General features: G+C 35.8%; 1 protein-coding gene across 1 annotated transcript in view; it reads left to right on the top strand.

Annotated features, from left to right (window-relative positions):
- The window catches only part of SLC2A13 (solute carrier family 2 member 13), a 309,333-nt gene that overhangs the window by 188,961 nt on the left and 96,079 nt on the right, over positions 1-24,293 (top strand). The window lies entirely within an intron of this gene.

Raw genomic sequence — 24,293 nt, 5'->3', positions numbered from 1 at the left:
TTACTATCAGGGACACTGATGAAATGAAACTATTCCTTTCAGATTAAATGAAACACTGGGAAAACTTATTTAGTGATTTACATATGTAATATGTGTGAGTATGCATATATATACATATAAATTTAATCTGCATTGACAGTAGGAGTGGTGACAGTTACCTCTCATGCAATTTAGTCAACAAGCTTGCTTAGTTACTCAAATAGAGATTCACTTAATTTGCCCTTAGCATCAGTTTCTCTCCTTAAGTAAATGGGAACTGGAGTTACCACCTTCAGGGATTGAGAACTGGGGGTATAAAAACCAATAGAAAACTATGCCTTATAAAATGGTCTATCTGAAAACAAATGACAGTTCTTTGCATCCACGAGGTAGAGCTTATCTAACATAGGTGAATTTTATCACAAACAAGTTTGTGGCAATGAAGTTGAAGTGTGCTTAGAATTTGGGATATTTTTCAGATAATAATTCCTTTTAAGCAGCTATTTGATTTCATTTGAGAAGTAAAATTATAACTATACTAGTTATGCCAGATATAATTTAACTAACAAAAATTATTATTTAGAACAGCCAAAGAGACTTTGATTAAAAATTTCCAAGGATATCTCATCTTTGAGAGGCAGTGGAATGAGTTACCCATGGAAGTATGGAAATATCTAGATATTTTAATAATAGCCTAGTGCCATATCAACATCTGTTTAAATTTGTAGCATGACTTTTTTTCTTTAGGTTAAACAGATATACATACATGGTTTCTTCTTGAGCTTTCTCTAGCTCCTGATTCTGCAGTATGTTTTAGAATATTTATATTTATAGGTATCAGGTGTCTTAAAGGATAGCATCCTATATGAAAATCAGCTACATTTGTAAGACAAGCTGAGGAATTCACTTATACACATTTACGATACTTTGATTCAAAATACCTTATTTACTTAAAGATTATATTCTTAGACCGTATTTGTAAATAAGAGAGGGAGTAAAATGCCACAAAGTGAAGCAACTCTCCTAGAAACTTAATTAAAATCATGATGATACATTCAGCCTGGAGTTTAGTTTTATTTTCAGCTAGTCATCTGCAGCCATGCTTCCCACAGAGGGAGGTTGCCAGGCTCACGGCACACTGTGCAACTTGGATGAACAGTATTACAGGCTGCTTATGAGCATATTACATCTGGGATCTGTGGAGAGCAGCCAGAGCACCAAGACAAAGATGCTGAACGCAGGGTATTTTCTAGGTAGCTTTCCTAGCTGCCTAAATGCTCATCACTTTTCTTCAGTACAGTGTTCAGAATGTAGTTTAAAAACAAAAACAAAACAAACAACAACAACAACAAAAAATATATATATATACACATATCCAACTTAACTGTTGTTTCTGATAATACCAGCAAGTTATTCTGATTTTTAAATTGTTTACATGAACACAAGTCCTATTCTATGGGTATATTCGTGTTCTTCAGGTGAATTGAATGACTTGTAGCCGAAGCGGTGAACTACTTACAGATCCAGCAACTGAAGCAGCCATTCCTGCTGCTGAGACTTGGTTTGTTTACCTCCATGTCTGTGTCAGAGATTTGGCATGCCTTTTGTGTTTACATGATGTATACACGTGTTCAGGGAGCAGCTACACAACAAAAGCGCAATTAAGAAGATCCATTAGTTCAGGGGCATGACAGATTTACATCTTAGGATGTAGGTATTCAATCAACAAATATGTATTAAAGAAGTAAGATGTACAAAGAACTCTTGATACAAAACTAAATACTACAGCAATACCTTCTTCCCAAGTGGCTTGTGGTCCAGTTTCCTTGGCTGCAACAGGGAAGGGCATAGAAAGGATTGCTGAAGCCTGAAATGAGCTCCATTCTTCTATCAGAATGGGGCAGATGGTAGGACATTGAATTTATCTGCAATATCTGTGATATCCAGTCTAGTAAACCAGAACACTCTCCACAGAAGGTGGTGGGATGAAGCGAGAGTGTCCTAACTTGAAGTCTTGAAGTATCCCAAATGAAAGGCTGTTTTCAGGAAAAGTTAACATCACCAGGCCAAAGGCTACTATCCTTAGACAGACTGGCTTATACGGTTGGCCTCTGACTGATGTTTGGGAACGTGAATGATAAAGAGTTTCCTACACTGATTTAAAACTTTCTCTAAATAGTGGGAGCGGCTCACTGTGTACTGTGTCTAAACTACTTTTAAGAGCAAAGTGGTGTATACTGAACATTTGTTTTCCTTCTGGGAAACTGGAATTTTTGTACTTGCTAAGCAGAGGGTGCCTATGTGAGTAGCCCTCCATCAAAACCCTGGACACACAGATTCTTTAATGAACTTCCCTGGTAGATGGTATTTCACAGGTGTTGTCACAACTTGTAACTGAAAAAATTCAGTGTGTTCTGTGTAACTCCACTGGTGGACTGTTGGAAGCTGTGCTTAGTTTCCTGCAGACTTCACTCTTAAGAGCCTGTTCCCTTGCTGATTTTATTTTGAATCCTTTTACTGTAATATAATCACGAATATAACAATTTCTGGGTCCCATGAGACACTCTAGTGAATCACCAACACTGAGCATGTTCATGGAGAACCCCAACACATGCAGAATCTGAATTTCAAACTGATATGTAGTAGCAGGAAATCTGATGGACAACAATATCTTGTATCTTTTTCTCAAGTCCAAATACGGAACTCCAGGAGATATTGGTCCAATTTGAAATGCCTCTTCGTCACTTCCCCGATAATGTAAGAGATAATCAATCTACTCTGATTTTCCACCTCCCTACCCATTAGTTTTGAATGATAGAAAACTCAAGCTAAATGGGAATTTATTGATTCTCATAACTGAACGATCTTAGGATATTACTTGCTTTAGTTTGATGCTCAGCTCAAATGATGCCTCCATTTCTGGGTTCTGCTGTTGCTCTGCTGGTTACTTTCTCAAGTGCGATCTTCCCTGTTGTCACAAGATGGCTGTGTCAGTTCTAGGATCACATTCATAAGTCCAACAAGAAAAGCCAAAGTTGAAAATTAGAACTCACGAGTTTATTTTGGCCACATGCCCACATGAACCACACATACTGAGAACTATCCCCCACCCCCTTCCAGGAATTGGCATGAGCCTCCTCTACCCCTAAAAAAACCAGGACTAAGCATGATATTTTTCAGAAGTAGCATTAAGAGATACTAGAAGGCCAAAGTCACAGCCAGTGTTTACTTCCCTCACAATCCCCACCACTTCAGAATCACTGATCATGTCAACAGATGCCGGAAAAGCATTTGAGAAAATTTAACATCCATTCATGATAAAAGCTCACAACAAGAGAGTATAGAAGGACTGTACCTTGTCATAATAAAGGCCATCCATATGTGACAAACTTACAGTTAACATCGTACTCAATGGTGAAAGGTTGGAAACTGTTCCTCTAAGATCAGGAGCAAGACAAAGATGCTCTTACCACTCTTACCATTCCTAGTCAACATAGCCAGACCAATCAGGCAAGAAAGAGGAATAAACACCATTACAAACTAGAAAGGAAGAAGTAAAATTATCTCTATTCATAGATGACATAATGTGACATATGAAAAATCCTAAAGACTTCACTAAAAAACTGTTAGAACTAATAAACAAATTCAATAAAATTGCAGGATGCAAAATGAACATAAAAAGTCAGTTTTATTTCTAGACATTAACAATGAATTATCTGAAAAAGAGATAAAGAAAACAATCCCATTTACAATAGCATCAAAAAGCATAAAATCCTTACGAAGAAATTTAACCAAGGAGGTAAACAAACTGTGTACTGAAAACTCTTTAAGACATTGATAAAATAAATTAAAGAAGACAGTAAGTGGAGTGATGTCTCATGTGTTTGGATTGGAAGAATTAATATTGTTAAAATGTCCATACTATCCTGTAGCGGGCCAGCCGCCACGAGTCGAACGGTTCCTGACAAGGGGAGTGGGAATGAAAGAAGGCACTCACACTTTGATGATGGCGATCGCGGACCCCAGTGTTCCTGGAGACCCTGAGTTTATTCTGTCCCCAGAATTTATACCTTCTGTGGACGTGCAGTTTAACAAGTACAAAAATGCATTACCTAGTTAACAGTGAATCTTTAACTTTAACACAGGAGACACAAAATTTACTGAAACTCCCAAATGTAATTATCTTATCAATTGCCCTGATAGGCATCAGCCTTCTGTTCTGGGAACTGGCCACTCCCACCACATTCCTGAGCAGCATGCAAGCACTCTCCAGACGCAGGCAGAGACAATTGCTTCAGTGGGAGGAAATAGGTTAAGTATAAACTGAGCCATTAAGGCTTTAAAGTTAACTGCAACCATGGCTCCCCACACTATCCAAAGCCACCTGTAGATTTGATGGATTCCCTATGAGCATTACAATGGCATATTTGACTACTGGAAATAGAGATAGAAAAACAACACTAAAATTTGTATGAATCAACAAAAGACCCTGAATAGCCAAAGCCATCTTTTGACAGCAGACAAAGCTAGAGGCATCACACTTCTGGTTTCAAACTATATTACAAAGCTGTAGTAATCAAAACAGTATGGTATTGGCATATAAACAGATGCACAGCCCATGGAACAGACAAGGGTGCCAAAAATACTAAATGAAGAAAAGATAGTCTCTTCAATAAGTGCTGCTAGGAAAACTGGATATTCACATACAAAATGAGGAAAGTTGACCCTTCTCTCACATGACTCACAAAAATTAGTTCAAAGAGATTAAAGACTTAAGTGCAAGATCTGAAACATAAAACTCCTAGAAACAAACATAGGTAAAAAACCTCCTTGACATTGGTCTGGGCAATGATTTTATGGATGTGACACCAAAAGTACAAAAAAAAAAAAGAAACAAGTGGGACTACATCAAACTGAAATGGTGCTGTGTAGCAAAGGAACTCACTAACAAAATGAAAAGGCAACCTATGAAATAGAAGAAAATATTTGCAAACCACGTATCTGATATGGCGTTAAAATCCAAAATGTATAAGAAACTCATAAAACTCAATAGCAAAAACAAACAAACAAACAATCTGATATTAAAAGGGGCAAAAGACCTGAATATACATTTTTCCAAAGAAGACATATAAATGGCTAATAGTCCCTATGTGAAAGATGAATAACATCACTAATCTTCAAGGAAATGCAAATCAAAACAACCACAATGAGATATCACCTCACACCTGTTACAATGGCTTTATCAAAAAGATATAACAAGTGCTATCAAGGATACGGAAAAAAGTGAACACTGTAAGCTGTTGTTGGAAATATAAATTGGTGCAGCCACTATGGAAAATAGTATGGAAATTCCTCAAAAATTAAAACTCAAATTACCATGTGATCTAGCAATTTCACTTCTGGGAGTATTTACAAAGGAAATGAAATCATTATCTCAAGAAGATATGTACACTTTCATATTTATTGCACCATTATTTGCAATAGCGAAGGTATGATACACACACGCACATGCACGCACACAGTGGAATATTGTTCAGTCTTAGAAAAGAAGGAAATCCTGACATTTGCAATAACATGGATGAACCTTGAGGACATTATGATAAGTATAAGACAAATAGGGAAGGTCAAATACTCTATGATCTCACTTATATGTGGTATTTTTAAAAAAACAAACTCATAGAAACATGGAGCAGATTGGTGGTTGCCAGATGTGATGGATGGAAGGAATAAGTGAAGGTGATCAAGGGTACAAACTTCCATAATAAGATGTATATTTGAAAGGTGCTAAGAGAGTAGGTTTTAAATGTCCTCAACACACAAACACACACACACAACATACACACACTATGTGAGGTGATGGACTATGTGAGGTGTATTAACTAATCTTATTTCACAATATGTACATATATCAAATTAAAACACAACAACAACAAAAAAAACACTGGCCCACCTGATGAATTTTATAGCTTTGTCTTCACTGTTTTTGTGCCTTTTGGAAAAATTCTGTCCTAAGTAGCTAATCTATCCAATACAGTATTTTGATTAAAGGACCAATCACATTAGATTAGTGCCCACTTCTGAAATCATCTTTTTATATTCCAGTTAAGCCCTATACTTAAATTAATGGGATAAATGTCATATTCAGGTTCAGAATATTATTCAGACTTTCTGTAAGTAATTGGACTTATGCCTATCAGATCAGCCTTATTTTTCCATCTAGGTTTGCTAATTAGACTCAAATTAAGTTATTACTGTATTCTTATGGCCTTTTAATTCTGTCTCTTCCCCTTATTACCTGTCTCCTAAGCACAGTAATTTAACTTTCCATCGCCTTGAAGAAAGGAAATGAGCTTTTTATGAACAGATGTTTCCTGGAATGTAGTCGACCTTTTAAATGCAACTCAGTAGGGAATAAGATGCAGAATAAGGCATTGACTTCTTACAGGAATTCATTTCCCAGTTGCTTTTTTCTTTTGATTTTGAACATTAAACTGCCATAACATTCATAGTAGAAAACTAAAATTGTATGTATTATGTAAATATAAAATTATATAAATCCCATTATATCTTATTTTTTTCTATAAGCCTGTAAGGTAAGTCAGGATGACTCATATGGGGTTCATGAGTTACAAGGCAGTGCAAGAAAATTGGAACCCCTATCTTTAAAATGTTAAACCTACTTTAGGCATACCTTTTTCTAGATTTCACTTTGGGAAGAAAAAGAATATTCCTTCTCATCTGCGATTTTAATTTCAGTATACCTGGCAGAGCTTAAAAACAGCCTGAGCTCTTCTATGGTGTGTACAAGCATATATCACTATTTAATTTTTTACAGGCAATATGAACAGAGCATTGAAATAGTACTGCATACTTGGGGGAGAAGACGCATATCAAGTTTAAAAATAGTTCTCTTTCATGTGCATACTACACACATTTTTCACTCTTCATTTCTTTCCCTTTCTCTCCTTTTTCTCCCATCTTTCACTTTATACACAAAGATAACGAACATGTTAAACATCCTATACAGAAAAGTCACACCATTTGCACATTTAATTTGTTCCTGCTGAAAGAGAATAATCCAGAGAGATATAGTGTGAGTGACTGTGGTTCTAATCTATGCCCCAGATTGAGCAGTAGGATGGGAAATTGCAATCTGCTGTTTCCTCATGAGGTCTCAATTCCCTGTATGTCTCGTAATGTGAGTATAAGGCTAACGTGGTATAATTCCTTAATTTAAAGATACATGTGTTACATATGAAATGGCCCTAAATACACGGCAGCTACTTTCCCTGGTTTTTAGCTGATGAAATAGTAATACTATGTTCAGTGATAGAGGAAAAAAAAATCCTGGCTAGCATGGAGCTCTTAAGTGGCAAAATGTGGTGTATCAATCTCCAAAAAGATTAACACAAATACTGTTTACTGTACCTTAAGGGTAAACCAAAGTATTTTCTAGGGTAATTATGAAATCTGTAGAACTTAATCGTTTCTCTGTATCATCATCGTCACCACCATCTGTTCACCCTAATGATTTTGTAAGCCTTCTCTTATATTTTCAAAACAGTTTTGTCTTTTCAGTAGTTTTTTTCTGTGTGGTAATTTGATAATAGTTATCGACAGTGTGACAAAGAGCATTTGATCCATCAAATCCAATTCTAAAAACATCTTAAGGGAATATTCCTACATACAGAACAAATGTACAAATATATTCATTGCAGGACCTTTTTATCAGAACAAAAATAGGAACACAAAGCTAAATTCCCAACAATGAGGGACTGTTTAATGTCATGTCAATATAACAGTGTACTTTGCAGTCATTAATAATAGTGGCTGATGTCTATCAAGTGATAATGATGTGCTAGGCACATTATAAACTTGCGTGTATTAATGTAGAATAATTCTTAACAGCCCGTAAATTTTGTAGATCTGCAATAATATGCTTAATATACTGCATTTATATGTATTTAGCTTATATATGCACTATACTTTTTGATTTATTAATATAATCAGTAAAAGAAAACTTCTAGAAGACTGTAACAAAATGTAAATAATCATAGAGGTGAAGGAAGCTAAAGTGATTTTTTTTTAATATCTTGTATTTTCTAATTTTTCTAAATTGAAGATATTACTTCATTTGAGCCATTAGTTGCAGATTTGCTAACTCTGCTGTCAGTAGGCTAGCCATTGGCCACATGTGACTATTTTAATGAAATCAAATAAAAAATTCACTTCCTAGTAGCACTTGCCACATTTCCAGTGCTCAAGAACCACATGTGGCTGTTGGTTCCCGTATTGGACAGAGCAGATATAAAACATTTCCAGTATCACACAAAGTTCTGTTGGTCAACACTGCCTAATTACTGAATTAAAGGTTGTAGTCCAACAACACTTCCCTGTTGAAACATTAATACATGACCATCCTACTAGTTAGAGCAGTGGAATTGCTACATCACTTACTGCATACTGGCGGTAGGCAGTTGGAAATTTTGACAGCCGTGTGTTAAGCAGGGCTAGTGAGATTCTGAAACTGGGAGCTCCATGCGGGCCTATCTTCAGACAGGCTGTGAAGGCTGGCAGCGGCATAACCTTGATCTTTCTTCCAAGTGCTTGACCTGTTCTCTGTTTTAACATGTGCTAGTCATGTAGATATCAACTGCCACCATCTTCTTTTTTAATGGATGGGAAGATTGAGTTTCAGCAAGATTGACCAAAAGGCATAGTGCATCTCTTACTCCAGAGGTCTCTTGATTCATAGGCATAATCATAAAGAAGTAATTGTCAGTTGTTATCAATTTCTTACTCTCAGGAAAATAAGCATTGAACTAAGGGTTAGAACTTGTGTATCTCTTCAATGATTTGTTTTTGATTTTGTTTTCCTTTTATTACACCCCCATCTTCGTGGTTAAAATTAGAAAAGTGAGAGCCACCATTCAATTTCTACTGTACCATCTAGCAAGTTCAGATTCCAGTAAATGAGAGAAAAGGACACGTATGTTTCCCCATGCATGTAACTTGGTTGTAACAGTCATAAAAACTATAATATTTTTAGCTCACTGTTGGCAAAATAATTTGTTTCTCAGTTAAAGTATATTATAACTTTATAAATTTTTGATTATGTGAAAATTGCAATAGATACGAAATACAAGATATTTCACTAGGATATACTGTAAAATACATGTAGCCTTCAATTTCTAAGAAAGCATGGAGGGTATTTTAACCTGGTTGAGTATTGTTATGTTCTTCTAGAAATTATATTTTGTTTGAAAAATAGCTTCTACAGTTTAGTCATATCCTAAGGTGCATCCGAGGGTGGCAGACCCTCCACCTGTTACGTAGCTAGTTGTGGTTCCGTCTCTTTCCTGCCCGATTCAGGTCATGGTCCTTGAGTGCTTCGTAAGCACAGGCTTCGTAGGATCTGCACACCAGCTTTCCTTGTAGCAGTAGTTAGGTAGTTCTTATTGGTACTCTGTGGTTTCAGCTCCATGTTTTCTTTGTTTTTTTTTCTTTCTTGCCTTCCCTTTCTTTCCTTTTTGCTGTTTTTCTTTCTTCATCTTTGTTGCCTCTCCCTGCTTTATTCCCTAATCTTTACATCTGTTTTACTCTTATTTTTATTGCCACCCAAAGTCAGTGTTCTCCCATTAGCCCTTTGGATTGATCTTGAACTTAATGATTGTCTGCTTTAGTTGTTCGCCTTGACTTTAAAAGACGTACATCTAATAAAGTAGCTAGAAAAGATGAGTTTAATTTTATTTTCCCCTTTAATCATTTCAGTGTTACAATTTTTAATCTGTCTCAAACATACTCTGGATTGAACCATTCTGATATCTATGTTAAATCAATTCAGAAGGACAAATTATTTTTGTAGACTTGAAAGCAAATTTTATCATTTCTCAACATTATTTTCTTATATCCAGTAAACTTTTTCCTTAAAGGTTTTAGTACCTTGCTTGTCTGAATGTTGATTATGAATCAGAGAAAAAAATTGAACCATAACATTGTAATTCCTTTTATTCATCATGTTCATAAATGTTCTGTTAATCGGATTCAATATGTGGGTAACCAGTATTCAGTGTATTAGAATTAAGCAAATTAAAGCAAAATAAAATTTTAACTCAAAAGTTATGATGGCCATATTTTTTACTGATAACAGTTAGACTTACAGGCTTTCAGAGTCCTTCATTTTCAGTTTAGTTAACAAAGCTGCTACGATTTCCCTATCTCAAGGTCAACTGATTACAACCTTAAGGCCATCTACAACCTTAATTTTCCTTTATTATGTAAAGCAACATATTCCCAGATTCTGGGGATTAGGACATAGACATCCTTGGGAAGCCATTACTCTGCCAGCCACAATGTGGGGTTTTTTTTCAGTTTTATAAATAATAGTTATAATAATGATGCTCTAATTAACTTCCTTCTACAGGAATCTTTAGTTACATCTTTATTTTTTTTAAGATAAACAGATGGCCAGCTTTTTCCTGTAAGTTAAGCAATATTCAACTTATTTCTGTATTAAATATAACTCCAGATTTTCAGTAGTCCTAATAATTGTCTGATTTAGGACTGAAAAAAGTGATATAGACATATATTACTTAGTATTGGTGACTGAGGTTATTACATAGGTTGTAGAGTTTCTACTCACATGTAGCAATTTTATTGCTACTTCTTAAAACTAGAGGTTAATATGTAGAAATATAAAAATTACTGGCCAGAGACAAATTGGAAATAGAAGCTGATAAAAATATGAAGAATTATATTTATTTTTCAATTGAAATGATTGTAGGGTTGTGGAGTTTTTTGGGGGGGGGTTTGTTTTGTTTTTTTGAGGTTTTTTTTTTTGTTGTTTGTTTTTTTGGGTTGTGTGTGTGTGTGTGTGTGTGTGTGTGTGTGTGTGTGTGTAACATATTAAATAAGAACAACAAATGAGGTTTTATACCTTAAAGTAAAATGTTCACCACTAAAACATAAACTCTGCGTGTACTCACTTCAAGTATATAATAGTGTAAGCATACCCTACATACATTCACACTCTAATAATTATAAAATACAGGGTTACTTATTAGAGTGCAAGATTATACTTGTATTAGTATATCTTAAAATTTTTCATTTAATATAAAAGAGCACAAGAATCTTCCAATGCTTTAAATGCTGAGAGAAATATATAACATCCTGAGAGAATAAAGAATAATTTAAATACATAATGAAAAATTTAGCAACAAATATGAGATTGATAACAAATTTTGGGATTTGAATTTGTGATACATAATTAATAAATAAGTAAGCAGCCTGATACATATGATCTGCAGAAAGATACAGTAGGTCTAATAAACTTTAAAATGAAGTAGTATGATATGATAACATGAACTGACATCTCATGTTATCCAGATGAGCATGACATCTTGTTTTCTTTTTGCAAAAATAAGAGCAATCCCTTCATCTAGTTTATGTTTATAAATATTTTTAAAACCATAGTATCACAGCTAACGTTTAAGCTACAGTGTTCAATATGGGGAGAGTTTTCATTTTAATTATTGAATCCCCATGTGTATTCTCAAAAAGTAAACATTTTAAACTATTCAAAAGAAAAATGACTGAGTAATTATGGTTATATTCTGGAATAATTTTGGTTTTTATTCAAATATAAACAGATACTAGCTATATGAGTCAGATCATAGTTGTATGAATCAGGATATAAAGTTAAGTCCCATAAATTACTAGTATTATATTATAAATTTTTGATTACTTTGTAAGTATTCCAAATAGAGGAAAATACTATGGTCAGAAGGATTTGTGTGTCAACCACCCTCTTTGTTTGTTACGTTACTGCTAACATCATACTAAGTATGACCAAACAATGATCTCGCAAAGTTAGTTCAGACTCTCTTACAATTCTGTCCTATCTGGGAAAGGGTGACTGTTTAAAATCAGGGTAAGTTTTGCACGCTGTCACTAATTATAAGTGCTTCTTAGTTGTCTGTTTTAAGTTACAAACCTAGAATGGAGAAATTCATACCCGTTTTCTTTGCACTGGAGGTGGCCTGCCTATGTGGCGCTGCTGGATCTCCACAGGGCATACCTCATCTAGGGGCCTTTGCTCAGTCAAGACAATCAATTCGTCATTTGTTATCTGCCATATCAGGGCAATAGAGTTTCCTAGCACTCCGGCACAAGGTTGAGAATGGGGTGCAGATGTGGGGTATAAAACAGGAGCAAACTAATTTTGGAAGGTTCCTGAAATTAGAAGAAAAAGGATTGTTCACTGACCTGTTCACACCATTCCCCTCTGGCTTCTGCCCTATTTAATCAATCAGTGGAAGGAGAAACAGAAGAGGGGCCTCATACAGTGACAAGAATGAACACATATTTCTTGGCTCCAGGTTCATGCTCTTATGCTTTTTCCTCTTTGTGTCATTGATATTGTCACTCTGTGCCTTCCTTGCCAAGAAGAAAGAACTCCTAGAAATTGAAAGAAAAAAAAAAAGATTTAAACTATAACAGTGGCCTTCATAACAGAATAATGGTTCCTCCCCACTCTCTGTGGAATGGGCATAACTAACCCAGGCCTCAGCTATGGTCATTAGAATAAAAGCAGCTGGAAGAAGACGAAGCCTACCCTCTGGTGCTTTAAAAAATATTTTGTTTTGTTCAATACATAGTAATTCCTTGCCCCACCATCACCATGAGAGACTGAGAGAGCGAAGAACTCTACTTCCCCCTTTTCTCATACATTTGTAAACATGTTCTTTTTATTTAATCCCCTATAAATCTGCTCTTTAAGTTTATTATAATTGATTTAGAGCTCTTAGTGGACAGGAGTGTTTAATCAGCTTTGAGCCTGTGGGATAGGCTAGCGCTCTAAATTCCGCTTAAGGGGCAGCATACTTCTGGGATGTGTCTTGTAACAGGCTGGCTGCCCATCCATAGGCCCATCTCTGCCTGTCTCTTTCTAACTAAATGCTTTTATGATTTTTATATTTTATGAATTTCACTATCAATGACAACTTATTTAGCAGCAAAAGTGATAAACTAGACAAAAGAGTTTAGCTATAGAAAAAAAACAAAAACACGTTTTCTGCAGAAAAGACGTAACGTGGTAAATGTGCATAAGGTTTTGTGTTTTGCCCAGTGCATCAGGTGAATGAGCAAGGATTTCTGTAACAGTCTCTTTGGGATCCTGAGTATGTATGAGAATGGAACGAAGAACCTTTATGTTGAGTTAATTACACCCTAAAAATGCTGAGCATTGACTCTTACCAGGTTTGCATTTTCCTAAGGTGTTTGAGATGATTAAATGATATAATATGAGCAGAGCACATTTGGACACTACTTGGTATATATTTAGTGTTCGTTAGATGTTATTTCTTCTTTTCCTCTTTTATCAGAAGACAAGTTCGGCCGTCAGTTCCAATTCTAAAGTTGAATTTCTTGGGCTCCTGGAAAATGCTCAGTAAATGTTTGCCATTTTTATTTTTTTTCTGTATTTTCTTATAAAGCAGCTTTAGATTTTCATCATCAGGAACAGGAATTCTACACACATAAAGGAAAGTAGAGAATTAAGACAATGCCATCAATTCAAACACAAAAATAGTTAACTCAAAAGTATTTTCCTAATTCTTCTGGTTTTTCAGAATTAGCTAGATGATTTCAGTGCTTCTCCATAGTATCTATGAATTAAAAGGTTTTTCATGCGACATTCCCTCAGTAAAGTTTTAATGTTTTGTTGATAATTGTTTTTCTTCTTCTGGTCTCATTTCATGTACATGCAAAGGCAGACTTTTTCTGTCATCTGTGAAAAGTCCTACCGTTCTGCTAAAAACTGAACACGTGTGTCCTGTTGCTGTCTGCATGCACTTGAAATGAACCAAGTGAGGTTTTCGGGCTTTCCATTTGAACATCAAAGGGCACAGTGTCCCCAAGAGCCCCCACATCAAGGGAGCCGCCTATTTAATTTACTCCTCAATAATGCATTGGTGAGTCAGGCTTCTCTTTGCAGTCTTTTTTGGCCTGGGGCTGTTAGAGCTCAACTAGTTCTTCTGCTGTTAAAAAATTGATCAGCTTTCTTTCCCTGATATTTGGAAAAGGAAAAATAAGATTTATCCATTTAAAATGGATAATTCAAAAGTGTTCACTTCTGTCCTTCCTTACTCCAGCAAAAGTTGGAAGGCTGAATTAGATAAGCAGTAAGGACCAATCAACATTAAAATTGGTAATTTAGGTAATAGCAAAAAGTAGGAAAAGATAAGATGGTTTCTACATAAGAAATTTGCTGATACAAACTAGGTCAGAAAGCCTGTCTTTTTCAAAGTGGCATTCGAACCCCCGATGTTAGAATCTCTTGAAATGAATCAGAATCCTGTGCAGAGGTGGGTGGGTAGGGGTGAGAAAGGAGGGCGGACAAGCAGGAATCTTGCATTTGTTGCAATCTCCAGATGATTCTTATTCACACTGAAGTTTGAGCATCATGTTTCTCTAAATGTTTTAGCAGCCAGTACAAAAAGGAAGAGATGTTTTGTTACATGATTCAGTGTCCCAAAAACAGAAACAAATCAGTTACCCCAGAGAAGCACAAGAATTCCTCCTTTACTAAGATCAATGAATTTCTTCTCTCTGAGTGCTTAGGTGGTAATATAAAATCCATTAATATTCATCTGTCTTTTCATAGAAAGTGTGTTGTAATAAGCTAAATTCATAGGTATTGGTGTTGATATCTACAACAGGTAAGTCATGCCATAAAGTAGAAGGAATTTCTTTATCCTTCATCCACAGTATAGCAGGAGAAAGAGAAAACAAAAAATAATTGTCTCTGTACTTACATGTTAGACGATGGAATAAAATAAATTACTTTGGCACCTTGTTCATATATTGCATTCTCCTTCCCCCGCTCACTCTTGTTCTGCAAGCCCACTCTTTTCATTAAGAGATGAAATCATCATTGTGGAGAGTTGAAGAGTGAGCATATTAAGGGACTTTCAAGTGTAGTCCGTCTGTGTTGTTCTCAGTGTGGGGAACTGAGCAATCCTGTTGACCTTACGTCTTCCTGTCTCTCCAGTATGCCCTCTCACCCATCAATTAATTCTTTGGCCTCATGAGCCCCAGTGGGTGGAGCTCCTCCATTTTCAGTTTTCATGGATCCCCTGCGTCAAAGGCACATGTTAAATACAGTCACATTCAGATCATTGCTATCTCCTATGGAATAAAAATCAAGAATTCCCTTCCTGGCTATAACATCCATCTCTGACACTACAGATTTTCTAGTCAGTGAACCAAATAAGTAGGTATTTGTCATCCTGATTATGACTTACAGTCTCTCAAGTCCTTTCCTATTCTCCCTGTGTATGATCCTGGAGCTGGTTTTAAACGCTCTCCAAGACTAAACCCTGTGGTAACTAGCATCTTAAATTCCTGGCCTTTTTGTATTTTTTTTCAATCCTGGCATATGAGAAACAGTAATATGGCAAATTGAAATCACTAATTAATTACTTGAACTGTTATGTGGAGTTACATAATCACTGCCCTTATGTTCCAGGGCCACTTTACTTGGACTCTTGTCATTGAACTTGGCCCATTGTGGTGTAGTTTTTAAGTGTGTGGCAGTCTCCCTCGGTGCAATGTAAGCCCCTGCCCTCCCAAACAGTCCCAGATATTACTTGTCTATTTATCTCCTACTGTGTCGGGCACATACTAAACCCTGAATAAAGATATTTGAATTGCATGTAATTCTGACATTCAGCCATTAGGTACTTTTTTTCCGTTAGAACATCTATTAGTATTATCATGTCTAAGTATTTGTTGAATTGAGTAGATAAGCTGGGAATGTATTCCAGTGTCTTCTTTGCAGTGTTTTGGGTACCAAGAGGTAAATGGCATGGATTATTTCATTTAAGAAAATACTGAGTTTGGCAAAGAAAAAAATAAGTTAAAAGTTTCTTTCTCTGAAGACAAACATATTCCTTATGATTATTAAATCTTGTTTGTTTTTTTAAATAATATTGTACTTAGTTCACAGAGTTGGAGGCTTATGCTGCCTGAACACAATGTGTGACATGTTCTAATCTATAAAACTTTAATACTTTAAACAACACTTTTAAATAACATAGGCTTATTATAGAAAATGGAAACATAAAAAGAAGAAAAGGCACCTAAATTCCACCACCTAGATATAGTGTATCTTAACATTTTAGTGTATTTGTTTATCTTATTTTTCTGTGGTTGATTTTAATAGTTGAAGTTCTACCCTTCACATAATTTTGCACTTTGCTTTTTTCACTTCATCCTGCATGCACTTGATCTATTTTTTCCAGCCTGATTCCACAGCGACTCAGAGTTATAAATAATGTGCATAAAGCTACATATCTTTGCATAATCACACTTTTGTGTGACCATGCTCTAAAATGTTGCTTTTATTAGAATGAAAGTTCTTGCAAACTTTTGCTTACAAACAAACCTTTGAGTCCATTGCATTTTAAAATAAAATACTATTTTGTTCCGTTTTCATAGTCAGATCCGAGAGCAGTGTTTTTCGTAAATTAAATGCCAGGACCTGCCCTTTTTTCTCACTCAGGCTCTGAAGCCTCCTGAGAGGAATTTTAAATAGACTGTCACCTTTTTTCCTCTTGTTTGCTTTAATGAGGCATTAGATGGCACCACTTGAAACTAGAGGGACAATAAATGATGGAAACAACACTAGTTTGTATCATTGTTTGGGTAAAAATACTCACAAGTCATATACAATCTTTTTTTTTTTTTAATGCTCTCTTCCCCAGCCTTGAGGGTACCTGGGAACTGAAAACTGGCCAGTGGGGTACAAAGGATGCAACTGAATCAGGAAATCATGGTGGTGAGGAGTGTGTTGAAACTAAACCATTCAAAACACAACCTCTACGCTTCCCTCTCACCCTACTCGAGAAACTTTTTTTATTTCTTTAAACCCACTGAATTGTTTGAATAATTTATTTTGAATATTAGCTATTATAATTATTTAAGAGATTAAAATTTAGTCACATAGACTAAAAACCACTGAATTATACTCTTTAAAAAGGTAAGTTTTATGGTATGTGAATTGTATCTTAATATGAATTTTAAAATAAGGCAAAAAAGAGAGAGATAGAAGTCATTCCATCTATTAATTCATTTATATAAGCATTTACTAAGTGACTGAATAAAACAAATAGGAGCCTGCTTTGGTGGTGGCAAAGGTGCATCATACGTAGACTGTTTTGGGGAGAGTGTATAGTCTAGTAGGGGAGATATGATGTGTATTTAAGTAAGTATTACCAGAGGGAAAGGGTATTATAAGAGAGGTACAGGTAAATTGCTGAGGAAAAGCAGAAGGAAAGATTCATAAATTCCAGCAGCAAACGTTGAAGAAAGAATTTAGAAAAAAGTGTTTGAGTGCTGATTGATTTTCCGTGAATTAATGTAGAATTGATCAGGTAGGTAGGCTGGTAGATTTGGTGGTGGTGAGATGAGGGAGCAACACTCTGATTGCTCATACTTTCCTCAGGAAGTATTAGGCAAGATTTTACCAGAGGCGGGATAGTTTGGGAAGTGGAAAGAAGGGAGATACTATGAACTCATCCTTTGGAGAGTTGTAGAGGGTGCATCTTTCACATGTGGTCAATTTGTGTGTTTTTGTCTAGAACCTTTTAGCGGCTAGGTGTAAGTGAAGTGCAGAGGGGAAGAATAACTGGATATAGGTAAGCAGAGTTGGAGTTTATGACATGAATACGACAAAGGGGAAACAGGCCAGGGAATTTGAGAGTGGTGAAAAGAAAGTAATTCTAATGGTTTGGGGAAGTGGATTTTCAAAGTAGTGTCAGTATCACCTGGAAACTTGGTGGAAATGCAAATTCATGGTCCCAGAATCAGAGGCCCAGGGGTGGGGCTTAGCAATCTGTGTTTTAATAGGACCTCCAGGTGATTCTGTAATATACTAACCTGACAACCAGTGGTTTGGGAACTCTAAACTACTTAAGGCAGTAAGTACAGTTATGGAAAAGGGGAAGAAATGATGATGATGGATAACTAAAAAGAAGTAGAGTATATATATGGTGTATATAGAGTGTATGTATCTCCATGAAGTGAAGAATTGTGTGAGTGGAGGAATTCAAGAAAGTGAGCCATGAGGGTAGGCAGTGCTGTCCGAGACTAGGATACTTGGAGGATTTTAGAAGTGGAGCAATTAAGAAACTCACTTGTTGAATGGGATCATCCATACTGGTGCTACTCTCACCAAGAATCATGACATGGATAGGAGTGGAGAAAAAAATTGTGAGGCAGGTACTGAAATCGCCATTGCATGAGGAGTGACAAGAAAGCAGGCAGACCGCTACAGGAGGGTTAGAGGTTGGTGTAATCTAGCTCATTTCTTTCCCCTCGTCTTCCTCTCCCCTTCCTCAGATATATAGGATAGGAGAGAAAAATAGCTTGGACTCTAAATCCAAACTGAACTAAGGTAGTGCCCTCATGTCCAGACTTAGAGCACAAGGCACCAGGAAAGAGTATGGGAGGGCTGGGCCAAGAAGATTGAGTCATATTAGTGAATCAAGGGTTAGTATGGAAGTAAAAGACCAGGTGGAAATGGGTGACCTGAAAGTCATGGATTCTTACTTGTTACTGAAATAAGCAATAAGCAAGTACGTGAGACATGATGAGGCAACGGGAAAGCCCTCTTAGCTGACGTGATTAGGATCAGCACTTGTGTAGTTAACTGAAAATGACAGTTATGAGAAAATGATGCATTATATCCCTTCAGCCCTTTATTTTTAGTTATATAGTAATTGATCATATCCACTGCTTGAACTTCCAAATTATTTTTCCTGCATAAACCACACTGAGGAATGCCATCTATGAATTCCACATTTAGTTCCTTTCAAGTAGAACAAGAACTAAAAAACACTTGATAAAACCCAAGGGTAGAATCTTTCTAGATGTTTTTACATTTTATCCCTAACTTTTTTATGATTGTGTTGCCTACATAATTTTTTTCATAATTTACCTTTATTTACTCTTTTCAAAGTGTACAGTTCTGTTTTTAATACAACTCTCGCTTAGAATCTTGTGTTCTACTGATCTTTGTATTATTTGGTTAAATTACATAATTGCATTGACAAACATAAACAGCTTTGGGAACAAACACACCTGATTTGATGTATCTAGAATTCAGCAAATGGGAGACAAGAGCCAGCATGAACTCCTGAATATCCAATATCCTATTGGTGTATGTTTTATAGAAAGAATAGGTTAATCTGGCAAATTGATGAGTCGGAGGTCAGATTAGAGAGCTTCTATCATTGTTGCATAGTGGAAGAATAGTGATGCATAGAGGAAGGTCAGTGATCAATTGGGCTGGGTGGGGCGAGATTTCTCCTGAGGTTTCCAGAGGTATGAAGCCAGGGTGAGGGGACAGGCCTCTGAGATGAAGAATAGGTCACATCGGCAACACTGAGGATCTGTAGAAATCCCTTTTAAATTCCTTTGGCACATTTTTACTGTATTCTTTCCAAAAGATTAATGAAATTATTTAACTTATGAAAATGGTCGGTTTTCTGAAGATTAGTATGATTTTTGGATCATTGCTTGATTTAAGAATGGTAGTATGATAAAAGCAACTACTATGTTAGGACAAAATACATGGATAATATACATGAAATATGATTTCTACTTTTCTTCTAACATTTAGTTTTTTGCTCTATGGCTTGCATCTAATACAAAGATTTCTGAATGTATAAAATACATAGAATAGATTGCAAAATTTTAATCATTTTTTGAAACCATTTTTAAGACCTTTGTATTTGGGTGAAACATTTTTCTCTTAAAGCTGTTGGTGTAGTTTCCATAGTTATCCATGTTTTTGACTGTATAAACACCATCCCAAGAGGAAAATATATTTTTTTCAGTTAAAAGAACATCTTTTATTAAAATGACTTTAAATCTATAATCAATGTACTTTGGCGTATGATACAAATAAATATACTGATAATACTAAGAACTAAAAGAGCCAAACAACATATCTTAGACAATGGGACTCTTTCAGGGCTTATAGTCAGTCAACTAAGTTCTAGTCTTCTCATTTCACTTGTTCTTTATCCCACGTATGAACATGACCCCTAAGACCGTTGAGGAAGACAAGGTTTGTAGATGACTAATTTGGAAGCTATCTGCAACTCTGCCAGAAAATATCACCTTGTGCCACATGAATTAAAATAATTATGACTAAATTTCATCTTTTAATTTGTCTTATTTAGACTGGCTCTCGGTGTCAGGAAGAGTATATTCTATGTCTCTTTCATTCATGAAATTAAAGTCTTTAGAGTTTCATGCCAGAAAAAGTTTGTCTGTATTATGAACTGGTAAGTTTTGTTTTGTAAGACAGACAAAACTATCATTTATGATTTTACCGTGGCTGCCAGGAATTTTAGAGCTAGCTTGTAGTGAGTATGCAGCTAAAGTTTTCGTATAATTATCTTCAACTTCTGCCTTCTTACTCTGTCTTATCAGTCTTTAATTTTTGTTTTGGAAATTCTGTCATGTGTTTTCAAATAAATATTCTTAATTCCTTTTTGTAAGTTGGTGGTAAATAAATTCAACAAACAATAATTGAGGCCTACTTCTTGCTGTTCAATTAACTCTGTTACCCTGGCAATAGTGAAAAAAGACAGGCTCTGGCTTCAAGAAGCTGAAAAATAATTAAAATAACTTTTTCAGAAATTCCTCGGAAATGCACTGTTCAAATAGGAACATAAAATAGGTATTTTTCCAGGCATATAAAGTGCTCGTGTTTATTCTTGTATTGCTAATTAAAAGTCATCGTTAGAACAGCTTGCTATTACCAAATCCTGTATATTTTCTAGAGCTATTTTGTTTTATTCAGATTTAAAATTCAGGACTGGAAGCTGGGTCTCACATAATCTCTTGAGGTAGCAATGCACCTCAAGAGATCTACCTCAAGAGATTTGTTTTGCTCTTAGATGTCCACAGAAAGTTGTGAAGTTGGCGTTCTGTGAGAACACACTGCCATCAGGCCTTTGAACTTCACTCTGGGAACGAGACGGTACGTGTGAGATGACCAGAGGTTGTCCAGGGAGTCTTTGAAGAAGATGATAGCTTGTCTGATGGGTATTATAGAATGATTTTGAAAAGAGAGGCATCCCTACTTTGAGTCTAAAAAGGAAAGAAAGCCTCTTTCTGTTGTTCATATTGTTCTTTTATGAAGAAGACTCTCTTGTGCTTTGTGTAACTTTAGAATGAATACCCAGTCCCTTGAAAATTCAAACTACTACATAAAGGCTTAGAACATTGTAAATACACTGGTAGCCCAGTACATAAATGGTTGGCCTGATAGATCATTTATGAAAACACTGGAAGTCACACATTTTAAAATGCACGTTAAATGTATCTTTTCACCACTCCATAACCTAACTTTTAAAAACTAGATTCGTGAATTATTCTGACCCAGATATGTCATTCCCTGCCCACATGAAAGAATATAATTATTGCCTGAATTTTTCTGGAACTGATTACCCTTTAAATGAATGCCCTTGCCTTTATTTCTTATCTGCTCATTCTAACTATTGGCCTTGTGCTTATTTTATTGCTTATTAGCACCTTAATGTGATAGGCAGAATAATTCCTTCCATCCCAAAAATACATGTTGTAATCCCCACAACCCATGAAGATGTTACATTACATAAGAAAGAGAAATTATGGTTGCAGATTGGATTAAATCTGCTAATCCATTTACCTAAAAATAGGAGATTATGCTCGTTATGTGGGTTGGCCCAATGTGATCACAAAGGTCCTTAAATGTAGCTCAGGGAGGCAGAAGAGGATGGCAGAGTAAAGTGACATGAGAGGAACTTGACTCTCCTTTATTGGCTTTAAAGATTGAAGAAGAGGGCCCCACATGCCAGTGAATTCAGGAGACTTCCAAATCCCAGAGAAGGCAAGGAAACCTATATCCCAGAGCCTCCGGAAAGGAAGACCCTGCTGACTGACACCTTGGATTTTTGATATCCAGTGACACTCAGGTCAGATTTCTGACCTACAGAACGGTTAGAGAATAAATTTGTGTTGATTTAAGCCACTTAACTTGTGGTCATGTGTTATGACAGCAATAAAAACCAACATATTTAGCAGTGTTCAAGAAAAGAAAATGAGGATGAAACTCAGGGCATTCCATCCTGGAAAAGATTTAGTGTGGGTGGAAGTTGCAACTCTTGCTGACAAGGAGATACAAGGCCATGGAATTTCAGCCCCTGTTCTCACTGTTTTCCCATTAATACAGAAAATCTTCCAGTACCTGTTGGCAGTATGACCTGCAATAAAACGCTTCTCCAATAATACCTTTGTTTCGTTCCCCTTCCAGTCTGCCCATGTGGCCATCATTAGAGTGATCTTTTCATAGAACACATTTAATTGTTATTTCTCTTTCAAGTCCATTTTATGATTTCCACTGCCTACAGATAAAAGCTCAAACATGTAGGATGGCAGTCAAAATCTCTCTGCAACAGAAGCTTCTGCTGCTGTCTTACGCCACACTTCTCTTTTTTCTGCACCTTATGTTCAGCCAAAGTAGGGTTCTCACAGTCTATGAGCCCAGCTTACTATTTTGCACTTTTCTCCTTCATGCGTTTTATTTCCTTTACCCCTTGTATCCTGCCAGATCATACCTGCTGGCAAACCCCTATGAATTCTTCAAGAAAGTCAAATGTTAATTTCCTGGAAAATCAAGAAACTCACCACATCAAATAAAGTTGTTTTGTTTGTCCTTTATGCCACATGGTGATATGTATACCTTGCGATATTAAAATTATTTCCATTTGTTCCTCTTATGCTAAACTGTGAGCTTCTTAAGGGCAACAACTGGGTCTAGTAACATATCTATGGGATCTTAGTATTTCACACAGCTTATATAGTAGGTACACAATAAATAAATATTAAGTGAATGAATGATTCCGTTACTTGACCTGGCGAACACACCACAGAGATGCCATGAAAATGCAGGTTTCTGACTCCCAGGCCAGTCTTTGGTTACACTCTGCCTCTAAAACTTAAGTACCATAAAAGAAATGTCCTTATATAAGTAAGGAACTTTATGTATTTTAATTAAATCTCTGACACTGTCCAATTTATTTTGTTTGATACCACTCCTCTTTCTATCCCTTAACACTTTCGATTTTGTGATTTTATTGTATTGAAAATGAAAACATTGCAATAATCTGTTTTATTTATAATTTTTTTATGGCTCTATTTGGAAGAATTATTTTGTGCAATGTATTTTTCTATCCTTAAAACATTGAGAAGACTGTAATTTAATAGAATAGCATGACAAGTACAAATTTTGGGGGCTTTAAATATTTCAGTTTTCTCTAAACATTTCTGTTTTCTTCCTTTCTAGATTTGGTATTTATGTCAGTTTCTCAGTGATTACATATAGGTTTGACCTTGATACCTAGGTCTTTATGAAAATGAGATCATACATACATATGAGCTCATATACATGAGATCATATAAAACTTGGAAACTGTAAAGCACTACTCAGAATTGTTATCATATTTTATTATTACGTTTCAATCTGACTGCAGAGCGTTCACAAAATCATGATGATGGGAGTAGTTCCACTGGGAATTTCTCTTTTATAACAGCTGTCAGAATTCAAAATCTTAAAATGGTTGGCATAATTTTTAGTGTGATTAGTACAACACATCCTTCATGCTGCATAGTAGTTCATAAGTTTGGTTTACTACTTTCAAAAATAAAAACTTTTTGTTAATATGCATGAACCCATGTTGGTGTTACTATTTTATATAAAATCATCCTTTAGAAAATGGTGGACAGAAGCCATCGATGAATCAATGAGACTTCAATGTATTTAAAACAAATTTTATTCTTGAAATATTATGAAAATGTTGATAAATATCCAAACTATGGAAATATGCAGCATGATTGAACACATTGCTTGACTGCCCACTGTTGGATTAGGGTAAAGCTAACTTGTTTTAGAATGGCTGGAAAAGCTAGGCAGAGCCATGGTTCAGAATGTGTCGTTAGGATTTGATTTCTATCACACTTGATAGGTGATTCATCAGGAGTATTTTGCTGCCTTGGTTTTAAGGGCAGCTGTACAGTAATCTTATATAGCCTTTGATATTTTCACCAGAAAAGAAATGATCTGTGAGAAACCTGTCATCTTTAAACATGCCAGATGTACCTCCCATTGTGCATCAACAAATTGGCATTGTGGTTTTTTAAGAGCCAGTCTCCAGCAAAGTCATTTGGGGTGGGGGAGGGGGCGGGAAAAAACTATGCCCAGC

This window comes from Rhinolophus sinicus, chromosome 1 (genome assembly GCF_057876585.1).
Source record: "Rhinolophus sinicus isolate RSI-liver-muscle chromosome 1, RSI-T2T, whole genome shotgun sequence".
NCBI lineage: Eukaryota > Metazoa > Chordata > Mammalia > Chiroptera > Rhinolophidae > Rhinolophus > Rhinolophus sinicus.
The sequence above is the reverse complement of the archived record's forward strand: the minus strand, read 5'-3'. Positions and strand labels throughout refer to the sequence as shown.